The following is a 15,927-nucleotide window of genomic DNA, read 5'->3' on the forward strand; positions in this document are numbered from 1 at the left end:
ACATCGACCACTATCCAGCATGCATCTAGAATATTAAGTTCATAAAGAAAGGAGTAATGCATTAAGTAAGATGACATGATGTAGAGGAATTAAATCAAGCAATATGATGAAAACCCCATATTTTTATCCTCGATGGCAACAATACAATACGTGCCTTGCTGCCCCTACTGTCACTAGGAAAGGACACCGCAAGATTGAACCCAAAGTTAAGCACTTCTCCCATTGCAAGAAAGATCAATCTAGTAGGCCAAACTAACCCGGTAATTTGAAGAGACTTGCAAAGATATCAAATCATGCATATAAGAATTCAGTGAAGAACCAAATAATATTCATAGATAATTTGATCATAAATCCACAATTCATCAGATCTCGGCAAACACACCGCAAAAGAATATTACATCGAATAGATCTCCAAGAACATCGAGGATAACATGGTATTGAGAATCGGAGAGAGAGAAGAAGCCATATAGCTACTAGCTAAGGACCCGTAGATCTGTGGTAAACTACTCACGCTTCATTGGAGAGGTAATGGTGTTGATGTAGAAGCCCACCATGATTAAATCCCCCTCCGGTAGGACGCCGGAAAAGGCCCCTAGATGGGATCTCATGGGTACAGAAGGTTGCAGCGGTGGAAAAGTGGTTTCGTGTCTCTCCTGGATGTTTTCAGGGTATAAGAGTATATATAGGCGAAGAAACTAGGTCAGGAGACCCACGAGGAGCCCACAAGGTAGGGCAGCGCGCCCTCCACCCTCGTGGCCACCCTGTTGCGTCTCCGACTTCATCTCCAAGTCTTCTGGTTTGCTTCTGGTCCAAGAAAGGTCATCGCAAAAGTTTCATTCCGTTTGGACTACGTTTGGTATTCTTTTCTGTAAAACTCTAAAATAGGCAAAAAAAAGAAACTGACACTGGGCTCTAGATTAATAGGTTAGTCCCAAAAATAATATAAAATAGCATATAAATGCCTATTGAACATCTAAAACATATAATATAATAGCATGGAACAATCAAAAATTATAGATACGTTGGAGACGTATCAATATACTCACTGTTCAGGATATCGGTAGTTGGTACCATATAGGCCGGGGGCTGATAAGGGACTAATCGGTGAATCGGACTTTTAACTGAATATATATGTAACCCATTTATCTTTAGGTTAACTAGGGCCATATGTAATATATCTGAGGCTACATAGCAACATGCACTGTACTTAATGTCTAAATATGCAGTCCTAGGCTACATAGCAGCAAGGAAGACTGTTACCTTAATGTTTAGATGATGTCTAGATATACGTAGAAGAGCAACAGCAACAACAACACAACCCTGTTTGGATACTCAACTTAGCTAGAAGTTAGAGTTAGTTTCTAGCTCATGACTAACCCTGAACTAACTCCATCCAAAGAGGTGTTTGGATGATAGGGTTAGATTGACAATAAATGCACTAGGAGAACTAGCTCCAATTAGCACATCTTGGGTTGGATAGTTTTTTTGGCGGGTTAGATGCAACTAGCTCAAACTAGCCCTCATGTTTGGATATACTTTAGGGCTATTTGAGTCTGAACTAACTCAAACTAACTCTAACCCATGGATACAACAACAGTTAATCAGCCGATAATTTATAAGAATGCAATAAACTCCTTCCGGCCCATAATATAAGATATTAATTCATCTAATATGTGAGTATATTGGATGTTATAAGATATTATAAAAGAGTGTTGTACTACATCATCGTGTAATTGCTTTTTAGCTTCTAATATTAACTTGGTGCTTTTAGGTACATATGTCATTGGTAAAGATCCGCGCTTCGACCCTTTCTGCATATGGGGAAATGATATATCGATGAACTAGCATTATGTGAGGGAGCTGATAAAGATTGTTAGTACAATGGGTCAAAATATGGCAATTAAACTATTTGTTTACACTTTATCCAAGACAACAACGAACTGCGGGATGGTAAGTAGGAACTCTGCAGCCTTCTTTTTACTGCCCATAATGAGTTGTGTTAGATGACAATGTCTGAATCTTTTTCCTTTGAAATGGTTACCAAAGCAGTTTACTCAAGATTATGGCTCAGTTCTTTTCAGGCTTATGAGAGGCTTATGGTGGAAATTAAGCTCAAGCCGAAAAGAACTTGTTTATGTGCCATTGGCTTAATTTCCAGCGACAGCCCCCTCCTTCACGTTTTAGAGAAGCCAGCGAAGGGCAGCTTCCCGAGCACAGCCCTATAAAAAGTGAAGCGGTATTTCTCATTGCCCTTTTTGTCGCTTGTATTTACGGTAAAACTGCCACCGCTCAGCCAAGCCGTCCATGTCCCATGCACGTACAGAACAATCCGCGTACCTGACAACATTGCCTCCGTGTTGCACATAGGGTTTCCGCCGCCACCGTCCTGCCTCCCTCCGCCAATCGCCGCGCCGATCACCGCCAGCCGCCGCCACCGGCGCCACCATCGTCGCTCGCATGGAGTCTCCTGGGTAGCCGACGCAGCTACAGATCTGCTCGGACGCCCCGCTCCTGGAGGTCTGTCCATTGTTCTTGTACTCGAGGGACGCCCCACTTCAGCTCTCCACTAGAACTACAAAGTAACTCAATATTGTTTAACGAGAACAAAATTACAGTCCAGGGGTATCACAGACTTTTCACTAGTATATATGAAAATAAGCTAAACAAACAGGAACAGAAAAGAACTGGATGCCTTATTCACAGGGGGCTTATTTTCATTGCAGCTTCTCGCGGGCTTAATTTCACTGTGGCTTATGCACAAGCCACAGCTCAAAAGAACTGGCCCTACCTCTCAAACTACATGATTGGTGGGCATGCTAAGGTTAAAGTATTTCTACCAGAACACGGTAATTATCTAGATGTTTTTATGAAGACCGTGAAGGATGGGCGGTCGGCCATCATAAGGGGTTCGACTAGAGTCATGCATGCCTTCTGCATGGAGGAGGGCACAATATGGGCATTCCGCTTCGCCGTTCAGCGACCAGAATGTATTTCGCCTCTTTCTTTACCGTCTTTAATAGTACAAGTATACAACTGTGGTTCACCATTCTTTATTTGGTTCTTATGTAATTCTTGAACATATGTACCTATGAATCAAATAATGCATTGGTTGTTTGAACCTGATGGATATGAATAAAGCTATAACATACATTCAAATTCAAATTCAAATTCATCCGGTACAATTTGAAATAGCAGCAATTAAATTACGGTGAAATTATGCTCTCCAGGTCATTATGGCACACACAGTTGGTAAAACACATACATTTGCAATATACACCATAATCCGACACGGTTCACAGAGAGGAAACATGTGCAAGCATGCACACAGTTGCCGTTTGCAAAGCGTGTGCGATGTCAAACAATATCACAAATGGTGCGGGCAAACTAAATGTTTGTGATAGTTGTCTTATCGTACACGATTCGCAACCATGAACTATTTCTGATGAAGTATGCATCGTAAATGTTGCACCACAGAATAGCGTGTATGATAGTTGTCGTGTACGATGATGTTACGACGGTCCGATGTTTCATAATCCTGCCCGACACTCATACGATGATTTGCTAATCTTCTTAATTAGTTAGTTATCGCATACGGTGTGGAAAAAGCGAATGTGTGTGATTGTATGCTTATCATACACATTCTATAATAGTGAATTGTTTGTGATGGTCCGCGCATCATAAATGTAGCACCACAGAATACCGATTGTGATGACAATGCGAGCACAAACGAGTAGGAGTACTATATATGCATCTTGGCTCCCTATCCCCGATGGTTTCTGGGTCGTGTGGGAAGGACCCCCCTATCGCCCACACTCACTTGGCGATTCCAAATGCCGTCGCGGAAAGGGGTTAAAAACTATTTGTATAGCACCGACGCGTACCAGTGCAGTGCGTAGTTTTCTTGCCTTAGCCGGTTTCTATCATAGATTCATGAAGGATTTTAGCACCATCGATTTACCTTTACATGCTTTGAGTAAGAAAAATGCTCCATTTATTTGGGGACCATCTCAAGATACCGCATTCAATGAGCCTAAGAATTTGCTTACGCATGCCCTGTCGGATATCGGGTTCCGGCAAAACCCTTAAGGTTCGAACTCTGGGGTGCACATGAAGATTTCCTCCTACTGAATCTCGCTCTCAGCCTCACCGCGATCCCTAAGCTAGATCGATGAACAACACAAGAGACACAAGATTTATACAGGTTCGGGCACTTGCCCCCCTTTGCACCAAAGAGGAAATGAGGACACTGCGCGGGCTGGCGCCCGCCTGACCTTGATCGTCATGGCTTGCATCATGGGAACCTCGCGAGGTACCCCTTGCCTTGATCTCTCCGCCTCATCGCGAGCCTGCCTGGTGAGGCCACTCCTGAGGAGGTCTTGTGTCGTCCGCCCTGCGAGGCTTGGCCCCTCGCGAGGGTCTTGAGTGTTGGTTGATGAAGATGGGCGTACTGGGCCACTCGTTGAGCCATGCCACAGGCAGGCAAGTCTGGGGACCCCCGTTCCCAGAACGCCGATAGTAGCCCCCGGGCCCAAGGCGCGCTCGGACTTGGCTTAGCAACAAAGCCAAAGGGCAAGTGCGGAGCGCCGCGGGCCCCAATAGCATGCGGCCTTGGGTGACGCATGGCGACTGATTGGACGTGGGCGTCTTCGCTTCCCCATGCTGCCTCGGCAACTGCCTGATTTGACGAGTACCTGATCCGCTCCCGGCGAAGAAACGGCCGGTCCCATGCTGCCGTGACGAGGTTGTGAGGCTGGAGATGACGAGGCCTTGGTGCGAGCGACCACCTCCTGAGTTTCCTCTACCCCTGTATGCCCAAGACGAGGGCTCCGGAGAAAGGGATGGTGAGGGACGCCACTCGTGCTGCAGGCAAGGTCGACGAGCTGTGGCGGCGCGCGCCGTCGCTCCTGGAGCCCACGCCGCGGACTCCTCTCACGAGCTTGTGCTGCATGTGGTGATTCCTCCAAGCACCTGGATCCGCTTCCCTTCGTTCTTCGCCACCAAGATGCCGTTGATGGGGCCTCTCGAGCTTTGGATGCAGCACGCCAACTGTGGCGCTCCGGCGACCGGAGTAGAGGTTGAAGTCGTTGCCCCGGGCAAGGTCTTCATGACCCGAGGTTAGGGCGATGTCGTCCGGGTTTGCCAAATGGGGGCGCCCTCTTGATCCATTTTGAATATGATGGCACCTCCTTGTTGTCCTTCAAAGTCTTCGATGCAAAAGACCGCCGCCTGGAGTGCTGCCCTAGAGGAGGCAGTCAGGATATCGACGTGGCAGGGGCTGGGCCTGCCAATCGCTTCCCCAACGGCTCCTCTAGCAGCAGCAGCGATGCTTGGGGGTCCAGTGACTCTCCCAAGCTCTTGGTGACTCCGGAGACGAGCGACGACAGCTACGTGCCCCCGAGCTCGTGCCATGCTCGGAGCAAGGCGACCGCATCAGGCCATCGCCGCAGTTGATCTGGATGGGGTTGGCGTCGGCCTCCTATGGCCCACTGTTGATGATGGTGTCGGCCATGGAGGCATAGGTAGTTAGCGCTCCTTAGGATTCTCGTCTTTTGTTCCCTGCGATGAATCGAGAAAAACACCCCGTGGGGGCATGTAAAGGGTCCGTGATGCCTTTTGATGATGTTATCCTTATTATGAAACCGTGCGAATGCTTGTCCTGTCCCGGCTTGGTTCCCTCTTTCTAACCTCGCGAAGGCTTAGCGCTCTACGCTGACAGGTCCCGGTCCCCAGGCCGGCTGCAGCCGTCACTGGTATGCCAGGTCACGATGTCGTGGTCAAGGCCAGGAGGTGAGCGGCCCGAGGTCCAGTAAGAGCCCCTGAGGCGCGATGCTCAGGAGGTCCCCTTTAGCATGCAAGCAACCACCGAGAGGTGAGAAAGGAAGGTAATGTTACTTTCATAGAGCCACAGCAAGTGAAGATTTCGCGCCGCAACGATTAGCTATTCCAGGCGCGAGACTTATCTTGGTAATATGGGGTCGCTTCCTTGCGTTGTGCCGGACTTGTACGTCGGCAGCTGTGGCGTAGCTAGGTTAGGCCCTCGCGAGCTTTCCCTTTATTCCCCACACTCTCCTTAGTGCTCTAAGTCCTCAGGTCTCGGCCCTTGAGCGAGCTCAGCCGCCGCTGGTATGCCAGGTCGCGATGCCGTGGTCAAGGACAGGGGGTGAGGGCTGGTGTCATGCCCAATATGCGATGCTATCCTAAAGAGACTCGAAGGTCCCACCAAGGATAGAACCGCATATTGAAACGCTTTTGCAAGGTGGATATCATTACATCAACATTACATAATAGATGGGTATACATACAAGAGGCATACAATGCCACACGAATACAACATCATATCATACATGAGAACAACATCCGACTACGGATGAAACACAAACAGAAGCTCAAACGACATCCACCCTGCTAGCCCAGGCTGCCGACCTGGAACCTATCCCCTGATCGAAGAGGCAGAAGAAGATCTCAACGCAAACAAGCATCGCTCTCGCGTCATGATCATCGCATAACCTGTACCTGCAACTGTTGTTGTAGTAATCTGTGAGCCACGAGGACTCAGCCCATTACCATGGGTATCAAGACTAGCAAAGCTTAAAGGGAAAGGAAAGGGTAAAGTGGTGAGGTTGCAGCAGCGACTAAGCATATATGGTGGCTAACATACGCAAATAAGAGCGAGAAGAGAGCAAATGGAACGGTCGTGAACCTAGCAATGATCAAGAAGTGATCCTGAACTCCTACTTACGTCAAACATAACCCAAAACCGTGTTCACTTCCCGGACTCCGCCGAAAAGAGACCATCACGACTACACACGCGGTTGATGCGTTTTAATTCGGATCTGGTGTCAAGTTATCTACAACCGGACATTAACAAATTCCCATCTGCCTATAACCGCAGGCATGGCTTTCGAAAGATTATACCCTGCAGGGGTGTCCCAACTTAGCCCATGATAAGCTCTCGCGATCAACAAAGGATATACCTTCTCCCAGGAAGACCCGATCAGACTCGGAATCTCGGTTTACAAGACATTTCGACAATGGTAAAACAAGAACAGCAAAGCCGCCCGATGTGCCGACAAATCCCGATAGGAGTCGCACGTACCTCGTTCTCAGGGCACACCGGATAAGTCAAGCTACGAGTAAAACCAGACCTCAAGTTGCCCCGAGGTGGCCCCGCAGGCTGCTCATTTCGGACCAACACTCGAAGGAGCACTGGCCCGGGGGGGTTAAAATAAAGATGACCCTCGGGCTCCGGAAACCCAAGGGAAAAAGGGCTAGGTGAGGCAAATGGTAAAACCAAGGTTGGGCCTTGCTGGAGGAGTTTTATTCAAAGCAAATTGTCAAGGGGGTCCCATAAATCACCCAACCGCGTAAGGAACGCAAAATCCGGGAACATAACACCGGTATGACGGAAACTAGGGCGGCAAGAGTGGAACAAAACACTAGGCATAATGCCGAGTCTTCCACCCTTTACCAAGTATATAGATGCATTAATTAAATAAGAGATATTGTGATATCCCAACATAATCCTATCCATCATGGAGCAATCTTCAACTTCACCTGCAACTAACAACGCTATAAGAGGGGCTGAGCAAAAGCGGTAACATAGCCAAGCAACGGTTTGCTAGGAAGGGTGAAAAGGTTAGAGGCTGACATGGCAGTTTGGGAGGCTTGATCAACAAGAGATAGGTAGCGCGGCAAAGCAATAGAACGAAGCAACTAGCATAGCAGTGATAGTAATGAGATCCAAGGTGACGGTCATCTTGCCTGAAATCCCGCTAGGAAGAAGAACGAGTCCATGAAGAAGACGAACGGGAGTAGTCGAACGAATCCTCACAATCGCAACATTACCGGAACTAAGAAGCAACACCGGAAACAAACAAACAACATGGTAAACACACAAGCATAATCACGGCATGATGCACAATCAAGTATGATGCATGTCCGGTTTAAAGAGCATGGCATGGCAAAGTGAAACAAACAATGCTATAAGTTAAGTGGAGCTCAATATGCAACGAGTTGCATATTGACGAAACACCACATTCGACTATTTAGTTAGCTCCCGTTTAGGTACCCAACAATATTAAATGTTGATTAACATGGCAAGAGGTGAAGCATAAGAAAACTACGTATCTAGGCAAGTTTAAATGAGGTCGGAACCACAAACAACAATTCCGGAAAATCCTCATGTCCATATTTCGAATTTGGTACTGTTCTGTCCTAAACCATATTTTAAAGTTGTTAAACAGGAAAATAAAGTGGACCATATTAAACTAGGCATTTTTCCACCCCATTTACATATAAAGTTTATTTAAAACCGAGCTACGGTTATTTAGTTATGAAATAAAGCATTTTAGCATATTATTTAAGCAAAATTAAACAAACAGCATTTTAAGCATATTTAACATGGATGAAAGTGTCAAATTATTAATCTACACAAAATTCTAAGCATTTTACATATATAAATCATTTTAACCCGATGCACGATTGTGGAGTTATTATAAGCATGAACAACAGGGGTCAATCTGTAAATATGCAGTTTCTCTGGAAAATAGAAAAAAACGCAACAGGAAAAAAATATGACACATGCCGAATCTGGAGGGGCTGGGGGGCCTCACCCATGGGCTCGGCCCAGTCGGATCTGGAGTTGGGCCGGCTGAGGAGGCGCTGGGGCAAGATGCTGCTGGGCCACACGGCGCTAGAGGCACGGTCATCGCTCGGGACGAGCAAGCCGTTCTTGCTCGTTACCAACAAGGCAACAGCAGGCCATGGCGATGCAGAAGACGGACGGCACGACAATGGGGCTCCGGCGAGCTGGGTGTCGGCGAGGCAGGGGCGCGGACGAGGATGGCCTGCTGGATCCGGCGACTAGCGACGACGGGGACGAGGTGCTCGGGGAAGGAGAGCAACGCGATTATAGGCAGCGGGCGATGGAGCACTTCCTCTGCACTTGAACACAGAGAGAGATATTCAGAGAGGACGGAGCATAACGGGAAGGGGAAGAAGAGTGAAGGAGAGGGCGACGGGCACGCGACCTGCGGGGTTCCGGCGTCGCGCTCGCCGACACGGCGGAGGAGGCTAGGACGGCGAGGTCGTCGGGGAGCGTGAGGAAGCAGGGGCTCACGAGGGGTGCTCGGGGTTGCGGAGGAGGAGCAGTGACGCGGAGCGCAAGATGAAGACGAGAAGGGGCGATGCAGCCCTGCAGCAGGGGAAGCAGAAGGAGGCCCCATGGACGAGCTCCTGCTCGTTCCGGCGGACAGCAGGCGAGGAAATCGGGCGCCTCGACACAGAGGTACCACGGATCGAGAGGATGGAGCTCGAGGACGGGAGTATCCAGGAGGCGGGGATGGCGGGCGTCGGGCAGAGGAGGAGCTTCTCTCTTGTTGGCTTGAGCGAGGCAAGGAGGAGGATTTGGTGGTGGTTGGCTGGCTCGATTGGATGGAGGAGGAGATGGATGGTTCGGTGGTGGCTGGATTGGATCGGGCAAGATCCCGAGGAAGGAGGAGCCTTGTCCTTGCGCACTGGTTGGCCTGGTGGAGAGATCAAGGAGAGGTACGTAGGGTGGCGGCGGTGAAGAGGATTTGGATGGATTGGACAGGCTAGGGCTAGGGTTTGACTGATTATATAGCAGATGGTAGGTATGATGGGGCATTTGGATCATTGGATTGGGATCGGACGGTCGAGAATAAAGGTTAGGAAAATCCAAATAATGAACCGAATATGTTTTAGGGGTGTTTGAAGATGAATCGAACGGTAACCACAACCCGATTCGGGTTCGGGGAAGTTTGGACGCGTGCGAGGGGGAATTTATGCACTGTGCGGTGAGGCTATGCGGTCTACCAAGAGGGAAACGAAAACCTGGTTGGTCTGGAATGGTCAACGAAGGCAAAGCGGTCCAAGGGAAGGTGATGAAGGCAAAAGGAGAAACGGCAACGACGAGCGAATGCAAGTTTTGAAAATAATGACGGCAACGAAGTGCCCATGCAATGCGGATGATGCGATGACGAATGCAACAAACAATTAAACACACGCGACGATCATGAAGAACATGTTAAGCGTTTGGAGCGTCGGTCTCGGGGTGTTACAACACTCCACCACTACAAGAGGATCTCGTCCCGAGATCTAGGATGGCACCGGAGAGAAAATGGAAGAGGAAGAGAAGAGGTAAAACTAAGTTGCTTCTTTGACAAAAGAGTGAAACCAAAGAACCTTGAGAGGTTGATCAAATTGAAGGAAGAATACACCGGAGATGAATGAAGTTGAAAACACTCCGTTAGAAGAGAGGAACAAGGAACATTACGAGAACTTGAAGGTTGCAAAGACATGAATCAAGAGTTTAATTGACAAGATAGAATTCGAAACCACTCCGGTTAAAACAAGATGAGAGTGGAAGAATTCGGGCAGCACTCCCGTTGAACAATAGAGGCAAAACTTGACAAGTTGAAAGAACTTGAATTAGAACACAACACTCCGGTTAAATGGATAAGAACGAAAAGAGCATGATCCTCAAATCGAGATGATGAGTGAAGAGAGCAACATCACAATGCCTCAGGAAGAAAGAATAGAAGATAGATCATTGGAATAACAGAATGGAGAAGAAAATGCCAACTTCTGCCACAACTGAGCTTGGAAAGCATCCTTTCGAGAAGGTTATAACGGAGTTGTTGGAAAACCAACAACGAAAAGCACAAGCTTGTTGTGGGCTTATGGCAAACATCTCAAAAAGATGAGGTGACAACCGGCCACTGATGGAAAACTGTTAATTGGATTGAGATCAGCAAGGAGATGAAAACTTCTTTTAATGAGAGAATAGGAGGAAACTTGGATTATTGATAGGCACCACAATTAGCAACATTCCTTAGGGAAGGCTTTAGATGTAACCTAAACCAAGATAACTCCAATGGAGGGATTAATGGATTTAAAATACCTCATTCTTGACAACATGTGAATCATGAAACACGAACTCAAATTGTAAAGAATGACATAACACCACCTCAAATGATAAGGTAGAACGAATTGCACTTCGAAATGCAAGATGAAGAATACTTGAACTCCCCAAAACAAAACATGTGTTGAGCACCATGTTTATTTTAGAGTATAGCTTGACGGATCATAACTTCAAGAGAAATCTTGAAGAACAATTGAAGAATGAAAAGAATCCTTGACGAACCATCATGTAGAGCCTCCATGAAGAACTCCAGTAATGAAAGGATGATAGAAAGAAAGAGAAGTTGAAAACACAAGGTGAAGCCTTGCGATGATTTAGATGGAGCTACGAAATGAGATAAAGCGGAAAACTTGGAACTCCGTAAAAGAAAAGATGAACCATATCAAACCAAGAAATGTGACATGATGAACAACTCCGGAAAGAAGAAACTAGATTACTTGGATGAAACAATAATAAGAATTACGTTATGCCTATCCTTCACCAATTTAAATTGATGACAAGCAACGGATTTGGCATACTACTTATTCTCGTAGAAAGGATTAAGAGGGATATAGCGCAAACTTGAGAAGGTCTTGATGAAACACCGGTAGGATTGGAAACAACGAATGAATTGACAAGATAAAAAAGGAAGAGGAATCTCGAACGAACCACCGTAAGAATTGAAAATGAAAGTAGCAAAGGCTCAATTCACCAGAAAAAATGAAGATACTTGAGGGGATTTAGGTACAAGAGAACAAAGAGGCCATGAACTGATTAGAGGTTATTTGAACGATGCACCGGTAAGATTTGGAGAACGATAACTACATGCTAAGAATGAAGAATTATGACATGATGGCCTTCGGAGGAAAGAAATGGAAACAACTCATGAAATGCTCCGGATGGGTGAAAAGAATTCTCACAATGAAAATAATTATGAGAGGATGTCATAACGCTAGAACCATGAATCTTGAAGAGAATGGGGGCAAGATTTAAGAGAAACTCTTCTTCGGCCTTCACATGTTGAGAATGATAATGAGAACCACTATGAATTATTGAGGCACTCCGGAACAATGAAGAATAGAAAGGTTGAATCAACGATGAAAGAATTTGGAAGATCTTGGACAAAGGCATATGACTGATGGAATTCATTCTTACATCAAACTTCGAAAAGAATTTGGGAATAGCTCCGGGAAAATTAGAAGAGTCAGGTAAGATCCTGGAAAAAGACCCATGGGTTAGGGCCCACTCAAAAGAAAACACCGTTGGAAATGATTGAAAGGGGGGATTGCACCGGTTGAATAAAATGGCTTGAATGAGATAGCAACCTCAAAATGACTTGAACAGATAGAGAATGGAAGCACGAGTCTTTCGAGATATCTTCAGCACTCCGGATATGAACTGGGAGAGATGAATAAATAATAGAGCCTTGGATAAGAAATTCACATGGGAAGATATGTGAAACAACAGGAAGAGATATGATAACACCGAGACTTGAAATTAATCCACCGGAGAAGAAAAGAGACGAAGAATAATGAACTTGAAGCTCTATTAGTATCTTCGTGAGAATCACTGGATAAGAACATTGACGGAAGAAAAATGGAGAGACTTCCCATCAATAAAAGGATACTTGATTAAGAAATATGAGTCCTTGAAGAAAAAGGGTGGGAGGGCGGGAAAACAAAGGCAACTTGGGATGGATGAAACAAACACCGGTGAGAAAACTTAGAGTTGATCTCGCGAATGGGAAAAAATGATAGGATCCACTTGAAGAGAAGCACGCTGGTTGGAAAATAATTAACATGACAATCTCGATAAACAAGAAGGATTAGTACTCCCATAAAAATATGAGAACACCGCTTGAAAGGTATGGAATCAACACTTGACATTGAAGCAACTCAAATACCACAACTCAAAACAAAACAAAGGATTGGCTTGCAGAATAAGACGGAACAAATACATATGATAGAGATTTACCCAATCCCATATCAAGCATCTGTCGGAAAGATATTCTAGGAGCTACTTGAATTCCCACCTATAAAACTCCCGAAACTTTCGGGTTATGCAATCTGGTGTTGGGGATACAGGGGAAGCAATATATCTCACCCAAACTAACAATACCTACATCCAGCTGTATCCATCCATCAACACATAACCAAGAAAACTCCGGAAATCGTGTACCTCAACCTTCGAAAAGCATCCGTTATATGAGCTATGGCAATACTCCCGAACTCCCGCCCCAGTACTGGGTGGCGTCGAGGTTATCTCACCAACAACTGCATAAAAGAGATTTTCGATGTCGGCAAAACTCAGGTATTCCAGAACTGCAATGATAAAATTGTGACGACAACACCTCGGAGCTCAACTCCCCGGGTCAATGCCACATAAAAGACAGGAGGCACCAAGAACAATGTTCTCGTCACAAAACCATCGGAACGATTCCAAGATACCCGCGTGATCCTAAAAATTTTTTTAGTAAAATTTGAGGAGAGGAAAGACAAAACATCTACGTCAGGAGACCTCACCAGAGCAACGAAGGGGGATGAGGAGTAAAAAGAATCCTACTCTCCGATATATATATATAATCCTAAGACTCAAAATAGTTTTCTTCTAGACTCAACAACGGCCAACAATCAAGGGGGCTCCTATGGTCGGTCGAGGCTCTGATTACCAACTTGTCACGCCCAATATGCGATACTATCCTAAAGAGACTCGAAGGTCCCACCAAGGATAGAACCGCATATTGAAATGCTTTTGCAAGGTGTATATCATTACATCAACATTACATAATAGATGGGTATACATACAAGAGGCATACAATGCCACACGAATACAACATCATATCATACATGAGAACAACATCCGACTACGGATGAAACACAAACATAAGCTCAAACGACATCCACCCTGCTAGCCCAGGCTGCCGACCTGGAACCTATCCCCTGGTCGAAGAAGCAGAAGAAGATCTCAACGCAAACAAGCATCGCTCTCGCGTCATGATCATCGCATAACCTGTACCTGCAACTGTTGTTGTAGTAATCTGTGAGCCACGAGGACTCAGCAATCCCATTACCATGGGTATCAAGACTAGCAAAGCTTAAAGGGAAAGGAAGGGGTAAAGTGGTGAGGTTGCAGCAGCGACTAAGCATATATGGTGGCTAACATACGCAAATAAGAGCGAGAAGAGAGCAAATGGAACGGTCGTGAACCTAGCAATGATCAAGAAGTGATCCTGAACTCCTACTTACGTCAAACATAACCCAAAACCGTGTTCACTTCCCGGACTCCACCGAAAAGAGACCATCACGGCTACACACGCGGTTGATGCGTTTTAATTCGGATCTGGTGTCAAGGGAAAAAGGGCTAGGTGAGGCAAATGGTAAAACCAAGGTTGGGCCTTGCTAGAGTTTTATTCAAAGCGAACTGTCAAGGGGGTCCCATAAATCACCCAACCGCGTAAGGAACGCAAAATCCGGGAACATAACACCGGTATGACGGAAACTAGGGCAGCAAGAGTGGAACAAAACACCAGGCATAAGGCTGTGTCTTCCACCCTTTACCAAGTATATAGATGCATTAATTAAATAAGAGATATTGTGATATCCCAACATAATCATGTCCATCATGGAGCAATCTTCAACTTCACCTGCAACTAACAATGCTATAAGAGGGGCTGAGCAAAAGCGGTAACATAGCCAAGCAACGGTTTGCTAGGAAGGGTGAAAAGGTTAGAGGCTGACATGGCAGTTTGGGAGGCTTGATCAACAAGAGATAGGTAGCGCGGCAAAGCAATAGAACGAAGCAACTAGCATAGCAATGATAGTAATTAGATCCAAGGTGACGGTCATCCTGCCTGAAATCCCGCTAGGAAGAAGAACGAGTCCATGAAGAAGACGAACGGGAGTAGTCGAACGAATCCTCACAATCGCAACATTACCAGAACTAAGAAGCAACACCGGAAACAAACAAACAACATGGTAAACACACAAGCATAATCATGGCATGATGCACAATCAAGTATGATGCATGTCTGATTTAAAGAGCATGGCATGGCAAAGTGAAACAAACAATGCTACAAGTTAAGTGGAGCTCAATATGCAACGAGTTGCATATTGACGAAACACCACATTCAACTATTTAGTTAGCTCCCGTTTAGGTACCCAACAATATTAAATGTTGATTAACATGGCAAGAGGTGAAGCATAAGAAAACTACGTATCTAGGCAAGTTTAAATGAGGCCGGAACCACAAACAACAATTCCGGAAAATCCTCATGTCCATATTTCGAGTTTAGTACTGTTCTGTCCTAAACCATATTTTAAAGTTGTTAAACAGGAAAATAAAGTGGACCATATTAAACTAGGCATTTTCCACCCCATTTACATATAAAGTTTATTTAAAACCGAGCTACGGTTATTTAGTTATGAAATAAAGCATTTTAGCATATTATTTAAGCAAAATTAAACAAACAGCATTTTAAGCATATTTAACATGGATGAAAGTGGCAAATTATTAATCTACACAAAATTCTAAGCATTTTACATATATAAATCATTTTAACCCGATGCACGGTTGTGGAGTTATTATAAGCATGAACAACAGGGGTCAATCTGTAAATATGCAGTTTCTCTGGAAAATAGAAGAAACGCAACAGGAAAAAAATATGACACATGCTGAATCTGGAGGGGCTGGGGGGCCTCACCCATGGGCTCGGCCCAGTCGGATCTGGAGTTGGGCCGGCTGAGGAGGCGCTGGGGCAAGATGCTGCTGGGCCACACGGCGCTAGAGGCACGGTCATCGCTTGGGACGAGCAAGCCGCTGTTGCTCGTTACCAACAAGGCAACAGCAGGCCATGGCGATGCAGAAGACGAGCGGCACGACAACGGGGCTCCGGCGAGCTGGGTGTCGGCGAGGCAGGGGCGCGGACGAGGATGGCCTGCTGGATCCGGCGACTAGCGACGGCGGGGACGGGGTGCTCGGGGAAGGAAAGCAACGCGGTTACAGGCAGC

The sequence above is a fragment of the Triticum dicoccoides genome, chromosome 3B (assembly GCF_002162155.2).
Source record: "Triticum dicoccoides isolate Atlit2015 ecotype Zavitan chromosome 3B, WEW_v2.0, whole genome shotgun sequence".
NCBI lineage: Eukaryota > Viridiplantae > Streptophyta > Magnoliopsida > Poales > Poaceae > Triticum > Triticum dicoccoides.